Below are 17,699 nucleotides of genomic sequence, written 5' to 3' on the forward strand. Positions count from 1 at the left end.
AAGGCCTCCCCCCCCCCTCACACACAAAGCACCACCATCTCCCACAGGCCCATAATGCAAACATCCATTTAGCGGTTGCATGCGAGCTGATTTCATTGCTCCATCTCCGCAATGGACATACCCTCAGACATGTTTCACCCTTTGGCTGCCATTCCATTATTCGTCTCGACCGCCGATGTGTCCGGCTCAAGCCCACTGACTCTGCTTTACAGTGTGACATTTTCAACTCGTTTGTATTCTAGATGCCACGTGCTCCCTGCATGCATCTCCCCATTCTTCCTTGCAGACTTTTCAACCTTTGTTCCGTTTTCGTTGTCAACGTTTCTGATCCACACGGTCATAAGCAGGCAATGTACAATGGTTAAAACGTCCCTCCTGAAGCATAATGGCTACGTTGCTTTTCATTATTAAAAGCTCAATTTTGCAAAAGAAATCCAACGTGCTCTCGTGTCTCTTTGAGAATGTTGATCCTGGTCTTCCAGCTGTGTCCGTCCAATAGATACCTTAAATTGTTTGGTTAACCTTCTGTTTGAGACTATTTCTTTGTTTTATACAGTATTTATCTCAAGCCCGACCTCGCAGCCTTCTTTATTAAGTGATTCTATCATTTCCTGCAGTCCCTTTCCATTGGTTGCTGTAATTGCGTTTTCATCAACAACACCATTTTTGCTTCCAATTTTTTAATAATTCACACAAAATATAAATCGAGCCCAATTGAAACCTGCGAACCTGACAAAGCACGTAGACTTCGTCTGCTAAGCTACTGATTTTCACGGATGTCAAAACACACGTCTGCCTGATGCCGAGTTGCTGTGTGAACTGTACAAGCTGCCCGACGGGATTTATTGCGCCAACATGAAAATGGTCCCAAGTGGCCGATTCGTGGCATGTGCATACGTTTAAAAGAACACACACGCGTTATTTGCTAAAGCCATGCATTACCTGCAACGCGCGCATTACGTATATCTGCCCCCAATGTTTTGGGGTTTTTACATTCATTAATTGCACGTGTTTGCAATGAACGGCACGCGGATAAGTTCAGTATTGTTACATCCAGCGAAAGTATTGCTACTTTCAGCGAAAATATTGTTACATCCAGCGCACTCAAAACCTGGGGTAATGCACAGTCGTTCACACGGTGTAAACTGTTCAGTCACTTGGATAATTGCAGTGGAAAAGATCTTAAAGTAGACGGCATAAGGGTCATTACATATGAAGCCCAAGGGCCGAGCTCGCATACATACGCTGGCCTTGAGAAGAACAGGCTTTGCGTATTTACAGACATGGAGATGCAGCGGTGTTACGTGGCAGGCGGAAGGAGCCGTTTCGCCGCATTATTCGCGCCAACAATAAAAGTAACGATAATTGGTTCTTTACCCTTCTATCTGGCAACAAAACTGACACCTTTTTACAAGGAGTCATGTTTGCATAGACCGCAATACCTGCAGTCATAATACAAACAAAAGAACATAACTCTGATAATGTGCACTGTCCTTAAAGTTGATTGATCCACACCCGAGACAGCTTTCCTTAGAGCCTAGTCTCATATGGGTTGGACCAGATGACGCCAAAAGGCGCCTTTTGGCGTCATCTGGTCCAACCCATATGAGACTAGGCTCTAAGGAAAGCTGTCTCGGGTGTGGATCAATCAACTTTAAGGACAGTGCACATTATCAGAGTTATGTTCTTTTGTTTGTATTATGACTGCAGGTATTGCGGTCTATGCAAACATGACTCCTTGTAAAAAGGTGTCAGTTTTGTTGCCAGATAGAAGGGTAAAGAACCAATTATCATATTTTTACTGGCAAATGAGGTTCCCATAGAATAAAAGTAACGTCTGCATTGTAACGACGAGGTAGCGAGGTAGGTAGATAGGTTATAGGCATCGACGATTTCACGCGATGGAGAGACGTGGCCCGGCCGCATTTAAAAAATGTAAAGTCAGAAAACACGGATTAGGGTGGTCCGAGCGCGCACGTGGCGAATGAGACCCACCGTGATGACCCGAATCTGCCCCGAGAAATGGGCTGGGGACCGGCGCGAGCCGGGCCAACGCTGCCCCCCCCCCACCAACGCTGCCCCCCCCCCCCACCAACGCTGCCCCCCCCCCACCAACGCTGCCCCCCCCCCACCAACGCTGGCCCCCCCCCACCAACGCTGCCCCCCCCCACCACCCCTGCCCCCCCCCACCACCCCTGCCCCCCCCACCACCCCTGCCCCCCCACCACTCCTGCCCCCCACCACTCCTGCCCCCCCCCACCACCAGCCCTGCCCCCCCACCACCACCGCCGCCCCCCCCCAACTACCGCCGCCCCCCCCCCCCACCACCGCTGCCCCCCCCCCCACCACCACCGCTCCCCAGAGTTTGCCGCAGAGTCAAAATAAACCGCGTAACCCCCCCGTCACCCCCAGCGTGTTACCCCAACACGCTGGGGGGGGGGGGTGCACAACACCGAGCGAGGGTGAAGTGCGGCGGGCCAATGAGGTGCGAATGTGACTCGGCGGTGCCCCCCACTACACACACAGTGGGGGGCTCGGCTGATGAGAGCTGCGAGCAGCCTGCACTGTGTGCTCGCTACCCCCCCCACACACACCGTGGGACCGTGGGGGGCTCGGGTGATGAGAGCTGTGAGCAGCCTGCACTGTGCTACCCACCCACTACACACACCGTGGGGGGCTCGGGTGATGAGCGCTGCGAGCAGCCTGCACTGTGCCCCCCCCCCCCACACGGAGCCGAGCGAAGCGACCGTCGCGCTGGGCGCCCCGCGCAGTCGAGGAAGCGCGCGGACGCACGAGGCGTCGGGGAGTGGTGGTGGTGGTGTTGTTGTTGTTATTGTCGTTTAATAAAACCCAATGGGGCTCGTATTAAAATTCATCTGGACGTTGGAAACCCCGTTTTACAACTGTAGACCATTTGCGAAGTTTAAATATAGCACGACGCGGAATGTATTGCTTTTCATATAAATAAATAAAAATTCCACGCACGCAGTACATACCAGCGACGGCGTTTCAAGGCGATTTCCCTTTGTACGCCAAAGTCAACGAGACGCTGATGCTTGGCTTCGCTTCGCTCTTTCAACGCGGTGTTTTTTCTTCTTCGTCTTTTAATCCTCGCCTCAATCTATCCCCGCTCATCGCCGATCTTTTTTGACGGCGGAAAAAAAAACCCAAAACGGCTCTGGCCTCGCCGCGATAACTAAAAAATAAACCCCCCACTCACGAACACCACCACCACCACCCCACGCCTTCTCCTCCAAACATCGCCGCTGCTTTCTTGTTGTTGATTTTACTCGCGGCCCAGGTCCGTAGCGAGCTCGCCCCTCGCAACAAGCCCCGGCGCCGAAGAGAGAGAGGAGAGGAGGAGGAGGAGAGGCCCCCGCCTACACGCCAAAGCTGCCTCCTTACGTCAATGCAAATCGCACAACCCCCGCAGCGCACATTTTCTTGCACACACATCAAAACATTTAAACACTGCCCCCCCCTCCCTCCTCCTCTATTTATACCGGCGGCGGGTGCCTATAATGTCACGATTTTCTTCCACCCCCCCCATCGCCCGCCACCTCGCACTCAAACAATCCTGTGACGCGACTCGACTCAGATCAGCGCAAGTCAACCAAAAGACGCTTCCAGAGGAGGGAGAGAAAAAAAACCCACACTCGGGCAAAAAAAAACCCACTCGGGCAAAAAAAAACATTAATGCCGATTATTCTCCGCCTACCGGTTCACATTCTTATCCCATATTTACACTGCAAAGCCCGTAACCCCGACGTGGATTTAGAATGTTTTAAGCAATGCTGGTGGGGGCATGGCAGTCGTGTAGATCGGTGAGCAGATTACGAAATCTCGTGAATTCTGGTAAATGGCTGCGGGTGACCATTCATGAGCGCTTGCACAATTAGGTTTCTAGCTCTTTTACGAGAGCGGAAATAAAAAAATTAAAAGCATTGGAGTGCACACAAAGCATATTTGCCTTCTTGCCTATGAATGAATGTACGGTGCCCGCCGCATTTGTAAACTTGGGACGTGAATTTGCTTTAATTATGTGTACATTTTCAAGTCTAGTTTTTTTCTATGTTTGCAATTATTGGTTAATTATATATAGCAAAAAAAACCCCCAGTAATTTAACAGCATTCCCTCATGCTGAGAAATGTTAATTCTTGATGTATACTTACAAACAAGGCATACAAGTATAAATCATCGACACAAAAAGCTAAGGTTGCCGTAACGTTTATAAGACACATATCCGTCAGAGGGCCAGAGCATGCTGTTTGACAGGCAACCGTTTAGCGGTTCATAACTCACGAATCACCGAGCAGAACGAGAGATCACCAGCTGCAACACCGTCTTGTTGCCTTCACTGCTAATAATACTACTTCTCAATGAGAGTTACTCAAGTGAACGCCCCTGGGTGAGCGTGTTGCAAGCGCCACATCCGGGAAACGGACCGCAAGAGGCTTGTGACAGTCTCACGCTCGGGTGCTGTCATAAAAAATAACAATGCTACACTTCCAACATCTTAAAACATTTATAGATTCAGATTATACAATTGGCCAGCACACAGCCGTATTAACCATGATAAGATTTACGTTTTTTCCCCTTTTAACTTGTTTTTTTATGCTTCGAATGCTTCGTTCTATCATGATTGTGTGCCTGTTAAAGTAAGATTAACTATAAAAATGTGGCTATTCAATAAGTGTATAGCATGTTCTGCAGTAGTATATTTTTTTGAAGAGGGGAAATTACCCAGAAAAAGCTAAACTATGGGCTGGCCCAAAAGCAACTTGGGAAAACTCTGAACCACATTCAATGAGACTCCAGTCATTTCTTTATTATGAAATAAAACTAACCTGGCAGATTATGTTTCAGCTGTAACATGTAACATTTCCTCTTGCACAATTTATGGAATGACTCTGCTCAAAACGGAGCAGAAAACTTGTCAGACAAAGTTTTGCTTCTGCAAATTCCCGCTGCCTAAGATGAATGGCAAAGCAAAAAGCTTTCAATGGATTGCAAGGCAAAGGTAGAAGTCGAGCGGTAGGAACTGAAACGCGATCCAAATTAAATATCACAGGTTGCTGGTGCGGCAACAAAGACAAACAGTGGATGGAGGATGCAAGCGCAAAGGTCAGCGCAAGCGGTAGGTACACTTAGGTGTAAAGATGGATAAACGAGGCCACTGCATTGCCGGCAATTCACCAAGTGCAATTCTTACGAAAGAATGGGAGGTGGTAGTGCACAATGATGCAAAGCCTCTGCGGGTTTCCATGGGCACCTACTAGGGGCCACCGGGGTGCCTGGGGTATGCTCAAGGGACCCCCTTTCGCTCTTCCCCCTGGCGAGTGACCAGAGTTCACGGCAAAAACGGAGCAAAGTGGCTGAGCGAGGTCCATTAAAAACACCTCTCTTTTTTCGACTGTAATGGCCAGGTGAACGAGCGGACGGCAATAAATTAAACAGTGCCTGCTCCTTCAGGAGAACTTGCGCAATTCAATCGTAAGACTGTTGTAGCATCCCACGTTACATAGTTTCATTGTTACATAATGCCATTGGCAGTCGTAAATGGGTTTTGTGACACGTAAAAAGACCTGCACATAAATACGTATGCCTTTGGGAACAGGGAGATGAGTGTACCTCCCAAATGCTCAGTTGCGCAGAAAATCACTTCCATTCATTAACACACTGTTTATGATTCATGCAAATAATACGCAGTCTTAATTTGTGTGGTAATGATCCAGATGAAGCGAACAAACTTATGAGATAACGTTATACGAATGAGACGGCAAGAATAAAACAACAAAAATAGATTGTTGAATCTAATCCCACTAAGCTATATTGATTTTTTTTCAAAAGTGACCTGGCCACAAATTATAGCTCAACGAAGTGGCTTATCATGTGGACATTTACAGCTGCCACATACTCTAGAGGCGTGATGTTAATTGCAAATGTGGAAGGAAAAACCGGAGGACCCGGAGAAAAATCAACACGACAATGGGGAGAACACACAGACTCCAAATATACAGGCGTCAGGGTCGGAATCGAACCCAAGACCTCCTGTATACCAGGCGAGGTCGTAACATCTTGCCACCGTGGCGCCCTCTTTGGTAAAATTATATTTCTCTAAGTTTAGCTGCACAAAGCCACTGCTTGAAGCAGTCACACTCCCTTACAGACAGCGAAGCGGAGTGCTCAGCGTGCAAACTCTACTGAGCCCAAAACACTAAATCCAGGATTTAAAACATGTCTCAGAACCAAGCATTTACTACTATAATGAGCCAATAATGTATATGTCCCGTGCGTGACGTCACTCCACGTCGGCCAGCCCCCCTCATTAATAATCATGAACAGGTGACATCCTCCACGTGGATCCCCCCCCTCATTAATAATCATGAGCAGGTGACGTCACTCCACATGGGGGGGGGGGGTCACGAAGCGCCTCCTCCCCCCTCCTCAGCGTCAACTTACAACTTACAACCCTCACGTCAAGCAATCTCCGTAACGCTATTGAGACATAGAAGTAAAAAAGACATCATGATGAACAAAGGATTATAACCTTAACATGAAAAAGTCTGTGTCACCACGGCCTTAAAAATTGCACGCGAATTGAGGCAATGAATATCACGTCGCGGTCTGTGTTTCGCTTGCAAGTTTCAGATTTACTGAAATACACCCGTCCTTGGACGGACAAAAGGCTAGTAAAAATATAATCAGAAACAATCGTTATATTGCATTTCTCAAAAAAATCCATGCTTTTATTTGAATCGAGATGCGCGTTTTTGCTCTTTCAAAACTCAATGGCAAGAGCCCGTGTTTTCACTCGCTTTGGAGAATTCAGGATTAAAGTTAGCACCGCAGTTATACGTGATAATGGACTTAAAGGTTCAGATTCCAAAGTGCACAGTCCACTCGGATTTGCTTAAAGTCATAGAATTGCCCACAAAACTATCAGCTCAGCCTTCTACCCAATAAGTGCCCTGTATTGATGCACTTTTAGAGGCTGTATTTTCCCCCAAGTAGCACTTCTGATTTCATCGTTTTATGTTGCTGTTGTTGTTGTTGCTACACTCATTGAAGCTTGTTTTGATGTTGCAATGGGATTGCTTGTATGGAATAGGATATCAAAAATAGAGCACAAATCCCAAAAGAAAATACTGTATTGATCTTCAGAACACCCTTGGTTACTCCAATCCGTAAGCTTTCATGTGGCAACAGACAGCTCCAGGAGGTGATTATATGGCGAAAATGAGGCACGTTTGATGTGGACAAAGTTCTTATAAAAACATAAAAAATATGGGTTACACAATATGACATGACCTTAGCACACTGCTCCATTATTGAAATACTATTTCGAAAGTGAAGCATCTGAAAAACCCGCAATAAGACTAAAGTAGTTTTATGCGTTTATGGACGCCAGTAAAAACTTAGGTGTGGTGGTTGTACTGGAGGGATACACCAGGAGAAAGGAAAATAAAAAGACTTTCAAGATGCACATTGTTTCATCATTAGCTGAGTTGACCAATTTTACAAAGTTTACAGTCCTGAGCTGAGTATTGACATTCTACTCAGAGGACAACCACAACTGACTTCCCCACAAAGTAGAACTAATTTCAACTGCCCCAGAGGTATGACATCTACTGGACATCTGTAAAAAGAGCTTGATAGCTCATCGGATTCCTCCAGTATAAATATTCTCATTATGAAATAAATAAAAACATAACTACATTTTCTCAAGCACTGAGGCAACCTCCAACCAGGAGTTGAAACCAGGATTACGCACATGATTCAAAGCACGTATTGAATCATTTCTAAATGACGGATCAAAGCATCTTTAATCACCTAACAAAATGCAAGATTTGCAAATGCAGGTATTCATACAGCACGCACACACAACTCTATGGTATGAAACTCAGAGCCGTAAGACATTTTGGAATCTTGATGCAGTTGCGAAATGCAGAGAAAGAATGCAAGGCTTGTGTCAGTCCCCCATGAATAGCTAGCCATCGAACCACATCACATGATTTCATATGCGCTTCTGCGGTCGTCTGGAATGCCCTCCCTTACGATATTAGGAAGCAACTGGAGCTATGCACTTTCAAATCTAGATTGAAAACTAATTTCTTGAGATCTGCTTCGTGTGTTTAGTTTGTTGTCCTTCCACCGCACCCCCGATAAGCACGGTTGGCTACGTAAAATGCGAAATAAGTTCAACATACATATGTAAGAACAATAAGGGAGATAGAGGGACAGTATGGTTCCCCGGGACCATGGTTACTAATTGACGGGCTAATGATGACTGATGGGACAAGCGTTGACAGGGTCACGTGAGGTAAAGTGTAATAAGGGCGGAGATTGACAGGGCCAGGTGCGGTGAGCGAGAGTTCGGGAATAGGGGCGTGGCCGGGTCGTGCGAGGGATAAGAGCCGGTGCGAACTGGACCTGGGGGCTGTTGTTGTGGGGAATCGCCGTTGCCGTCGTTGCCTTGGAACAGGTCGTCTCCGAGTAGTCTTGAGGCTAGGGTTATGTTGTCTCAGAATAGAGTTGTTTAATGACCCAAGTGTATATAGTCACTCGCGGTTACTCGTTAAGCTGTCAGCGGAATTTATTCATAATAAATATACATAAAGAACAAGACCGTGTCTCTGAGAGCTACATTACAGTGGTGTCAGAAGTGGCTATTGTAAAATGCCGAAGAAAGGAAAGAGTAAGAACCCACCTGTAGCATCTTCAGAGACGGAGAAAGAAGACTACCAAGAAGTCCCCCCAGCAGCCCCGGGAGCCGGGAGCCCGGTGACGAAGTCCGAGGGTGCAGAGAAAGCGGCACCTGCGACGGAAGAGTGGCAAGACCTGGTGGCGGAGGCGGATCGGCTATGTTTGACCGTCGCTGAGTTGGTGGCGACGAAGAGAGCGGCGACTTCGAGAGCCGGCGCAGCCGGGGACGAGCCGCAAAGTCGCGCAAGGATGGTGGAGCGGCCGCCTACAGTCGGAGTTCCCGTGCTGGAGACCGCGTGGTCGGGGGCCGCCATTTCGCGGGAAGCGACACGACCGACGGCCGCCATTTTGGAGCACGCGCGGGAGGCTGCGGAGGCGGTGTCAACTCCGGCGGCGAGGCGAGGGGCCGCCGAGCAACCATGAAGGTTGCCCTTGATCAGATAATTTACGGTGGTGGGGGGGGATTGGAGTGCCTTCACCCGTCGGTTTGGAGCAGCGTACCGGTCTGTCAGCTGGATGGAAGAGGAGGCGTTGAGAGCTTTACCTACAGCTCTTGACGATGATGGCCTCACAGTGTTTCTGGGCCATCCCTGAGGAGGAGAGGGCTACGCTTCAAGATGCCTACAAGGAGATGTCTGCAGTATATGACCCGCTGTCGGGCCCGAGTGGTAGTAACAATCGTGGGGGTTGCGTTGCGTACGTTGTTCGGATTGTGGCATTGTTGTTTTTTTGGTTGCCCGCATTGTCCTTCTAAGGGGTAAGTTGTTCTTTTTCGGTCCTAGAACATTGGTTATGCGTTGCATTGTGTTAAATGTTTGGTTCGGCCTAAGATAAGTTGGTTTAAAATCGTGTTAGCCGGGGACGGCTATGTTTTTAAGAGAGGGGGGTGGGTGATGTAAGGACAGTACGGGGAAATAGAGGGACAGTATGGTTCCCCGGGACCATGGTTACTAATTGACTGCTAAGGATGATTGATGGGACAAGCGTTGACAGGGCCAAGTGCGGTGAGCGAGAGTTCGGGAATAGGGGCGTGGCCGGGTCGTGCGAGGGATAAGAGCCGGCGCGAACTGGACCTGGGGGCTGTTGTTGTGGGGAATCGCCGTCGCCGTCTTGGAACGGGTCGTTTTCATCGTCTTCGAGTAGTCTTGAGGCTAGGGTTATGTTGTCTCAGAATAGAGTTGTTTAATGACCCAAGTGTTTTTAGTCACTCGCGGTTACTCGTTGTCAGCGGAATATATTCATAATAAATACACATAAAGAACAAGATGGTGTCTCCGAGAGCTACATTACACATACATACAATAATAATCATAACGATGAGCGGCAGGGGTGGTGGTAGCGCGGTGGTAACACGCGTGCATCACAGGCAAGAATGGCCTGAAATAAATTCAACATACGTACTTATACAGCATCACTGTCTGTTCATTCAAACGGGCCCCACGTGGCCGGCTACACTGCGGCTGAAAAGCGGGTGCGAACGTGCCAGGCCGTGCTCGCACGTATGCCCTCTCCCCGGCACAGCCGCTCGCTCCGTCGTCCTTCAGGCCTCATGAGCTTTCCTCCGCACCTGCTCTTACGAGTGCCTCTGGATAGGACCCTGCTACGGAGCAAACTCTCCCTCGCGTGTCAAGCTTTGCATTAATGGACTCTAAGCGGACGGGAAGCGGGGTGGGAGGCTGTCTAGAAAACCGTGGACGTTCTTTATATATTTCCTTAAATTAGAAGATTTTACTTTTTTTTTACGTTTTACATCTGTAGCTATATGCTTTGTTGGGTGTGTATATTCAGACAGCTCTGCTGCACACGACTGATGCCTGCCAATGTAAAGGGATTCACGTACGAAACACCTATAAGACCGAAATACTTAACGGCACCCAACATGATCACTCGCGATTCTGCGCGAATCGCTGCAGAGGAGTGCAACTGTCAATTCAGCATTGACTGGGGCGGTGCGCTGCCAGACCACGCCGGGGGCCCGGCTGGGAAAACTTGCGGCTTTGCGTCACGCGACTCCTCGGTGACCTGTCCGTGCTGCTCGAGGCTCAATTAGGTTCCGCAATGAGGTCCTGATGTTTTAGTAGGCTCCTCGCAGAAAGGCCTGATGTGAAAGCGTCTCTTTCTTTTCCTGACTTTTTCGTCAAAGGGGGAAGTAAAACACAGCGTATAATAGCATCTGTTGCACGAAATTCTAAATTGTGAGCACATGTCGTCGATGGGAAGCCGTCAGCTCTACCACACTTGGTAATTTCCTGAATAATTAAAATAATCATCGCTTTTCAAAAAAAGTGGCCAATATTGCGAGTACAGCCCATCCAGTGTATTTGGCAAACAGATATGGACACTGTTGTTGCTATTTCACCACTCGCACATATACCCGGTTAAAAACAGAAAACCTCTTTTTAATCCTCCGTTTGGAGACATGGTCACCGACTCCCCCCCCCCCCCCGCTGAGTCAACATCCACACTCAGCGATCGCATTAAAGTTCCCACTTGCACATCAGCGACCTCCGTGACCCCCAACTCCCTAAATTTCCCATCACCTGGATCAGCTGTCCATTTCTGCTCTTCTGCTTCACGTCGCTATTTGTGTAGTATTATAAGTGTGGGTACCAATTTTGTCAAGCCAAGATTGCGCCAGAACCATCACAGCTTGATAACAGCGCCAGAAGCCACAACTGCGCTAAGATCACCATAACCTGCGGTATACAAAGTGCATTTTCAATGAAGGCAAACACGTGTTTTTTGTCGTTTAATTTCATGTTTTGGATGGCGAAGCTCCGGCCTATAATCCAGTCGCACGTTCAACCTGTAATCAGCCCCAAGCCCACCCAGCCCATTCACCACGACTCCACTCTTATCCTGAACTGTCAGGGGCATGTAACAATTACTGCATAATATAAGCAGACATTACGCCCCCTTCACAAATCCGGTCCTCCACGGACGCAATATGTACTACCCTTTGTAGCAGTTATTTTTCTTTTTAAAGAAGATTTACATTTTCTCAGTCTTAAAAAAATTATACAACGTAAAAATACGTTTATTTTTTTCACATTGAGTTAACAAATCTGTGATGGTGGCATAGTTTTGATTATTTATATTGCTACTTATAGTCTCCAAAACGATGCTCATGATAGTTTTGTGTTATAAATGAGTGCACGTGTCATCAAACGGCTGTATAACCATTCACCGTAAACTTCTACACGTACTACCCTTTGCAGCAATTGATTGAACTATATATATATTCGCCGGTAATAAACATGAAATACATAATACACTGTGGCTGAAATTTATACAAACACCCTGCACTAGAGATGATTGGTTACCGAACAGCTTCCGTTGCCAGCAAGCTCAGTCAACACTGCCACGATTTCACTGCTCCGCTTGGCATGGGCTACAACAAGCTGGGGATGAACGATTTGGGGAAAATATTTCATTGCGATATTTCTGACAGATATTGCGATTGCGATTTGATGTGAGATTACATTTTTAAAAGTCAAGCTTCAGTTAAATATTCACTGTGTAATAGATTTAAAACATGTGATGGAGCATTACCACGTGATACCATCTAAATATTAACTGCTCTATATATTCTAATGCGAGGATGAGAACTTAAAATATATTAATTGCTTCCAACATGTACTTATTAAAATGTTGCAATTGAAATAGAACAATGAAACATAGAACAATTGTTAAGTGAAATAAATAAAGTTATAATAATAAATTATGAACTAATTCCAATAAAAAAGTAATAGGACTTTTAAAATCGCAAAAAATCGCAGCCTTTGCAATTTGCTAATCGCATTGTTTCAAATTGCGATTTCGATTTGAAATCGATTAATCGTTCAGCCCTACAACAACCACAGACCAACGTTGCTGCAGCCACATGCAAAAAGACGCCGTGCACGGCGAGGACACATTTAGCGCCGCAAAACGCGTTACAAACAACAATCCCACTGTCGATGGAAATTCGCTCGCCGCGTTTCACAGGTCACGTTTTTTTTCACAAGTTCCACACACATTGATTGGACGTAACGTTTCAAAACCAATCCCTCTGCATTGATGTACAGCACTGTACGCGATATGTGCAAGTGACCTTGCAGCGAGAGAACGGGTATTACGCGTGCGTCAGATTCTTTATTTAAACCAGGTGAGTGCCCACTGCAATAACACGTCGCTTTGCCTCGGTAAGCTGAAGAAAAACAAGAATGCATGGCTCTGGTACAACATAAACGCGGGACAGAAAAAGACTTTGAATACATACTGAGGTTGTGTGCAATTACAATGAAATGAAACAGATTAATATTTTTTTCCCCATACTTACTCGCCGGACAAACGACACTCTGACACGTGTACACAAAGCATCGCATTGTGACAGAATCCACAAAGCCGTTACGCGGCGTATTAAAAAAAAATCCTTTTTTGTCATTGGTCTGTTGGCCCTTTGGACATTTGTTTTACAGCCGTGTTTGTTTAAACAGGCAAACTGGACCAATTTTGACCTTCGGGGTCTCATCAGCAGCCAAGCCTATTAAGTAAATACTGCTGTGTTGCAAGATGACCACTCGTGAGCATGTAACTGACACGTGCTCACACAACCTTAATATGACCCACTGCACGCTCCAAACGCATACTAATATAATGTACGTGTAAATGTAAATGTAGTATAAAATATAACAAAGATCTTCTCTCTGGCACTGTTGACTGTTGGGCCAAGTGGTGCTAAGGTCCACATGGCACACAAGAAGGCGGTGTGACGAGAAGCCTGCACAGCAGCCTTTGTCTCCCCAGTGCTGATGTTTTTACATTGCACCAGGCAATCATTTAATTTTGTGTTGATCTTGGGTAGGCCCAGGACCGATTCCGCTGCTACTCGCCACTAATGTAAGCCGTGGTTAGGAATTGAACCCATACATATGAAGAAAAAGATCCCCCGTATAGCCTTAACAGACTGTTGGGGCAAGTGATGTTAGCGAGCACCTATAAAGGCCGGCACGGTACACGAGGGTATAGGTGGCCAGCACCACACCCGACCACGTTTGTCTCCCCGGTGGCGATACTTACACACCACGCCAGATACTCATTTGAGGCTGAGACGACCTAGGGGAGGCCCAAGACCAGTTCAGTTCAGATATTCATCACTGGTGTTAGTGGTCGTAAGCGGGAATCGAACTCAGGTCGCCGGTTTTGTAGCGTAGCACGCATACCACTACACTACCGCTCTCCAAATACAGGGTGTTTAAAAAGATGGATCCAATTTCAAAGCAGTATATTTCACGATGGAAACATGTCACAATAACACAAAAAGTTACAAACGGTTTAAGGAGTTATCAAGTTTTTCTAACCATTTTATAACTGCTCGATGTGCCCTCCACCTGCTGTACGGACAACATCGAGATGATAGTTCAATTCGTCCCAAACGCCTCTCAAAGTGTCTTCTTCCACTGAAGTCACCGCTGCCATGATTCTGTTTTTGAGGTCATCCAGATTAGTCACTAATGGTGGCGCAAAAACACGGTCTTTGACGTATCCCCACAAGAAAAAGTCGCAGGGTGTGATGTCTGGGGATCTTGGGGGCCAAGAGTGTAGCGCCGAGTCTATCCAACGTTGAGGCAGTGTGTCTTGCAAATGACTGAGGCTAGGGGCTGTTTGTGCGCTGGGAGAGGCATCTAGCAGTAATCATTTGCAACTTTATGCCCTGCCCTTTCAAGTGGTAAGAGTTTCATTCATGGGCGGTTCGTGGTTGCAGAGATATAGCGATTTCAAATCGGGTCCATCTTTTAAAAATTCCCTGTATATACACACACAGGCCTCATTTTATAGCCGCTTGGAACCAACTCTGATAGACCAAGAGTGACCCAGTTTTGGGCCAGGATCAGCAAGAGCATCTGGTGCATCGGTTCCCATGCTCTATGAGTCGCAAGGCTCCGCAAACCCAGCGCCTACTGCTCGCTCCATTTCCACTTTTCTACTCGTCAATAGTGGCTCTAATATCAAAATGGTTCTTCCACCGAACAAAATTCAACAACTGTTTAGACCATTTAAATTTACCGTCCATTTAAATTTTGCGACTCTTGTGCCACATGCTGTCAAACAGTGACACGGCGTCTCGCACTTTTACACCGAGCCGACGGACGTCGCGATTGGGACTGGCTAAGCTCTACGCAAGCAGCATGCGTTCGAATGAACAAAGCGTTCCTTCTCTGATCCACGTGTGCCGCTCTCTTGCCTCCTGGCGCAATTTCAAGCGGTGCTTCTTTGCACATTTTTCACCAATAGTTCCGCTGTCACAAACGTACATGCGATATCACACCTGTGGTTATAGAAATAATCCCTGGCCGCTGATGAAGCACTTAGGCAAAATGGATACAGTGCCCAGAACATCCATCCCACCCCCCCCACTAGTATTCAACTGTACATTACGCAATGATACAGTGCACGCCGCCCTTTCCCACTGACAAGCAACCATCCAGAACTGTACAAGCCCATGTCCACTAAACACACAGTTCAATGCTGACCATCATCAGCCAGGTGCCGCTGTTTTTTTTTATCCATCCAGGCGCACAAAGGAGTGGGTTTGATAAACAACAGATGTAATCGCCCTCGGCCGGCAGAATTTCGAACATTTCCTAACAGATGCTTAATGCGGCACAGAATATGAATGCTTCGAACGGTGTGACAAAATACATATATTCGCAGCCACTGGTCAGGATAATGTGACACGGGGGCCAAGATGCACAGCCGAGTTAGTCAAATACAGAGAAGGCACAAGATAGCTGCAGGAAAAAAACCACACCGCATGTTTTTGTTGCGCGTTAATTTAATTGTACATCCTTACGTCGAGACATGCGGGTTAAAGCAAACAACAATTTAACCGACTACGAACCGTGGCTCGCGGCGACCTGCTGTACCCGCGTGTAAAGCGCACACGATACGGTCAGCGCAATTTCTGGGGTCTGCGGCCCAAAGACCTAGAACACGCTACCAGCTCATGTTCGGGATCCATCCCTGAGTATGAGCCAGTTCTGCAACAGACTCGAAACAGTGTTGTTTCAGAGAGCCTACTTAACTGTGTCATCTATGTGCATTCAATATGGACTGAACTCATAAGAGTGCGCAATAACAAATGTTGTTATCTATGCGGTAAGAAACCCGCTTTCGACGTGCCACGTGGGAATCGCCGAGCAATGCTCGGCACTGCAGCAAATATAGCTGGGTGCACTGTAATAATACTTGTTTTATTGGGGTGTTAATAGGAACTCCTGCCAAATTTCAAATGTCACAGCATCGTGTCCTCATTGGAGTTGCGGTGTTAGCCTCGTGCACCCATCGCATAGGATACGCGCACACGCGCTGGAAAAGGGCTAATGGCACGGGCGAATGGTTTCAGTAGTTTCGTCAAAAATATATATATATCGGCTGTTTTCAAACACTGCTAATTTGCCCCAATTAATTTACGCCAGGGGAAAAAAAAACAGAACGAAGATGTTCTCCCTTCTAGGAGCTGCTGGCAACGGCACAAGGCTTACACAGACAACTCTTCCTACAATGCTTCCAGGAATCACGAGTTGTATTGAGTCTATGAGCCTCGATAGCACTTGCAATCCCACAGGCATTCCATTTCAAACGACGCACCCACGTATTTCGACTCCATCTTGTGCCATAACTGATATTCTCAAAGATGAAAAACACTGCGCCAAAAGTAAAAATTAACCATTACATTGCTACTGGTAACCCAAAGGGGGCACAATAAAACGTATTGTTCTTGCGAATGTGCAAAGACCAGAGAAAGTGAATACTCTTTCGCATTTTTCTCCCCAGGGTTTCAACAACATACCTTAAATTTCCTGCCCAGTGCCTGAAGTCGGGTTAATGGGGGTGATAGCTGTGTGGACCAACACAGATTATTCCCCCTGCACCACAGGTCCTGTTTTACATACCAACTGAAATGCGACGCACTGTAAAACTGAATAATTGCGGGGCACATCATGGCCAGCACATGAAAAAATTATGGTTATTTCTAAATGCTAATATGCAGCACAGTCCAGCGTATTCAAAAAAATGTTTCTTAATTGCACAATTAGCATTTTACCAACTTCCTTTCCACAGCAAGCCGAGCCGCGAAGCTGCCTACGCTGGTCACTGGTGCGCTGGATTCAATGGGAAGTGATTTGCTCGTGCCATTGATTTACCTAACACTAAATTAGCTGAATGAAAAATCCTCGGCCATCTGACACCAGCAGCCTCTTGGAGTGGGCCACGAAGGCACACGTGGCATTCGACTTACTAAAATAATCCGACGACACACACCACAGAGACCCTCGCTGGCCAATGCCTGATGAAGCAGCGGCCAGCCAAGCTCAGGTTACAGTGAGGGAAAAAAGTATTTGATCCCCTGCTGATTTTGTACGTTTGCCCACTGACAAAGAAATGATCAGTCTATTATTTTAATGGTAGGGTTATTTGAACAGTGAGAGACAGAATAACAACAACAAAATCCAGAAAAACGCACGTCAAAAATGTTATAAATTGATTTGCATTTTAATGAGGGAAATCAGTATTTGACCCCCTCTCAATCAGAAAGATTTCTGGCTCCCAGGTGTGTTTTATACAGGTAACGAGCTGAGATTAGGAGCACACTCTTAAAGGGAGTGCTCCTAATCTCAGCTTGTTGCCTGTATAAAAGACACCTGTTCATAGAATAAATCAATCAATCAGATTCCAAACTCTCCACCATGGCCAAGACCAAAGAGCTCTCCAAGGATGTTAGGGACAATATTGTAGACCTACACAAGGCTGGAATGGGCTACAAGACCATCGCCAAGCAGCTTGGCGATAAGGTGACAACAGTTGGTGCGATTATTCGCAAATGAAAGAAACACAAAATAACTTTCAATCTCCCTCGGCCTGGGGCTCCATGCAAGATCTCACCTCGTGGAGTTGCAATGATCATGAGAACGGTGAGGAATCAGCCCAGAACTACACGGGAGGATCT

The 17,699-nt window shown here is 46.8% G+C and overlaps 1 protein-coding gene across 2 annotated transcripts in view; it reads right to left on the bottom strand.

The window, feature by feature from the left end:
- Positions 1-17,699, bottom strand: part of LOC144943530 (histone deacetylase 4-like) — an 88,680-nt gene that overhangs the window by 52,587 nt on the left and 18,394 nt on the right. Inside the window, exon 1 of one of the 2 annotated variants that reach the window (XM_078871070.1) lies at positions 2,997-3,452. The exons of the other annotated variant lie outside the window; for it this stretch is intronic. The gene's annotated coding sequence lies outside the window, so the exon portion shown is untranslated. Of the gene's footprint in view, positions 1-2,996; positions 3,453-17,699 lie in introns of those variants that run through there. 2 annotated transcript variants of the gene reach the window in all.

This window comes from Lampetra fluviatilis, chromosome 31 (genome assembly GCF_964198595.1).
Source record: "Lampetra fluviatilis chromosome 31, kcLamFluv1.1, whole genome shotgun sequence".
In the NCBI taxonomy this organism is placed as follows: Eukaryota; Metazoa; Chordata; class Hyperoartia; order Petromyzontiformes; family Petromyzontidae; genus Lampetra; species Lampetra fluviatilis.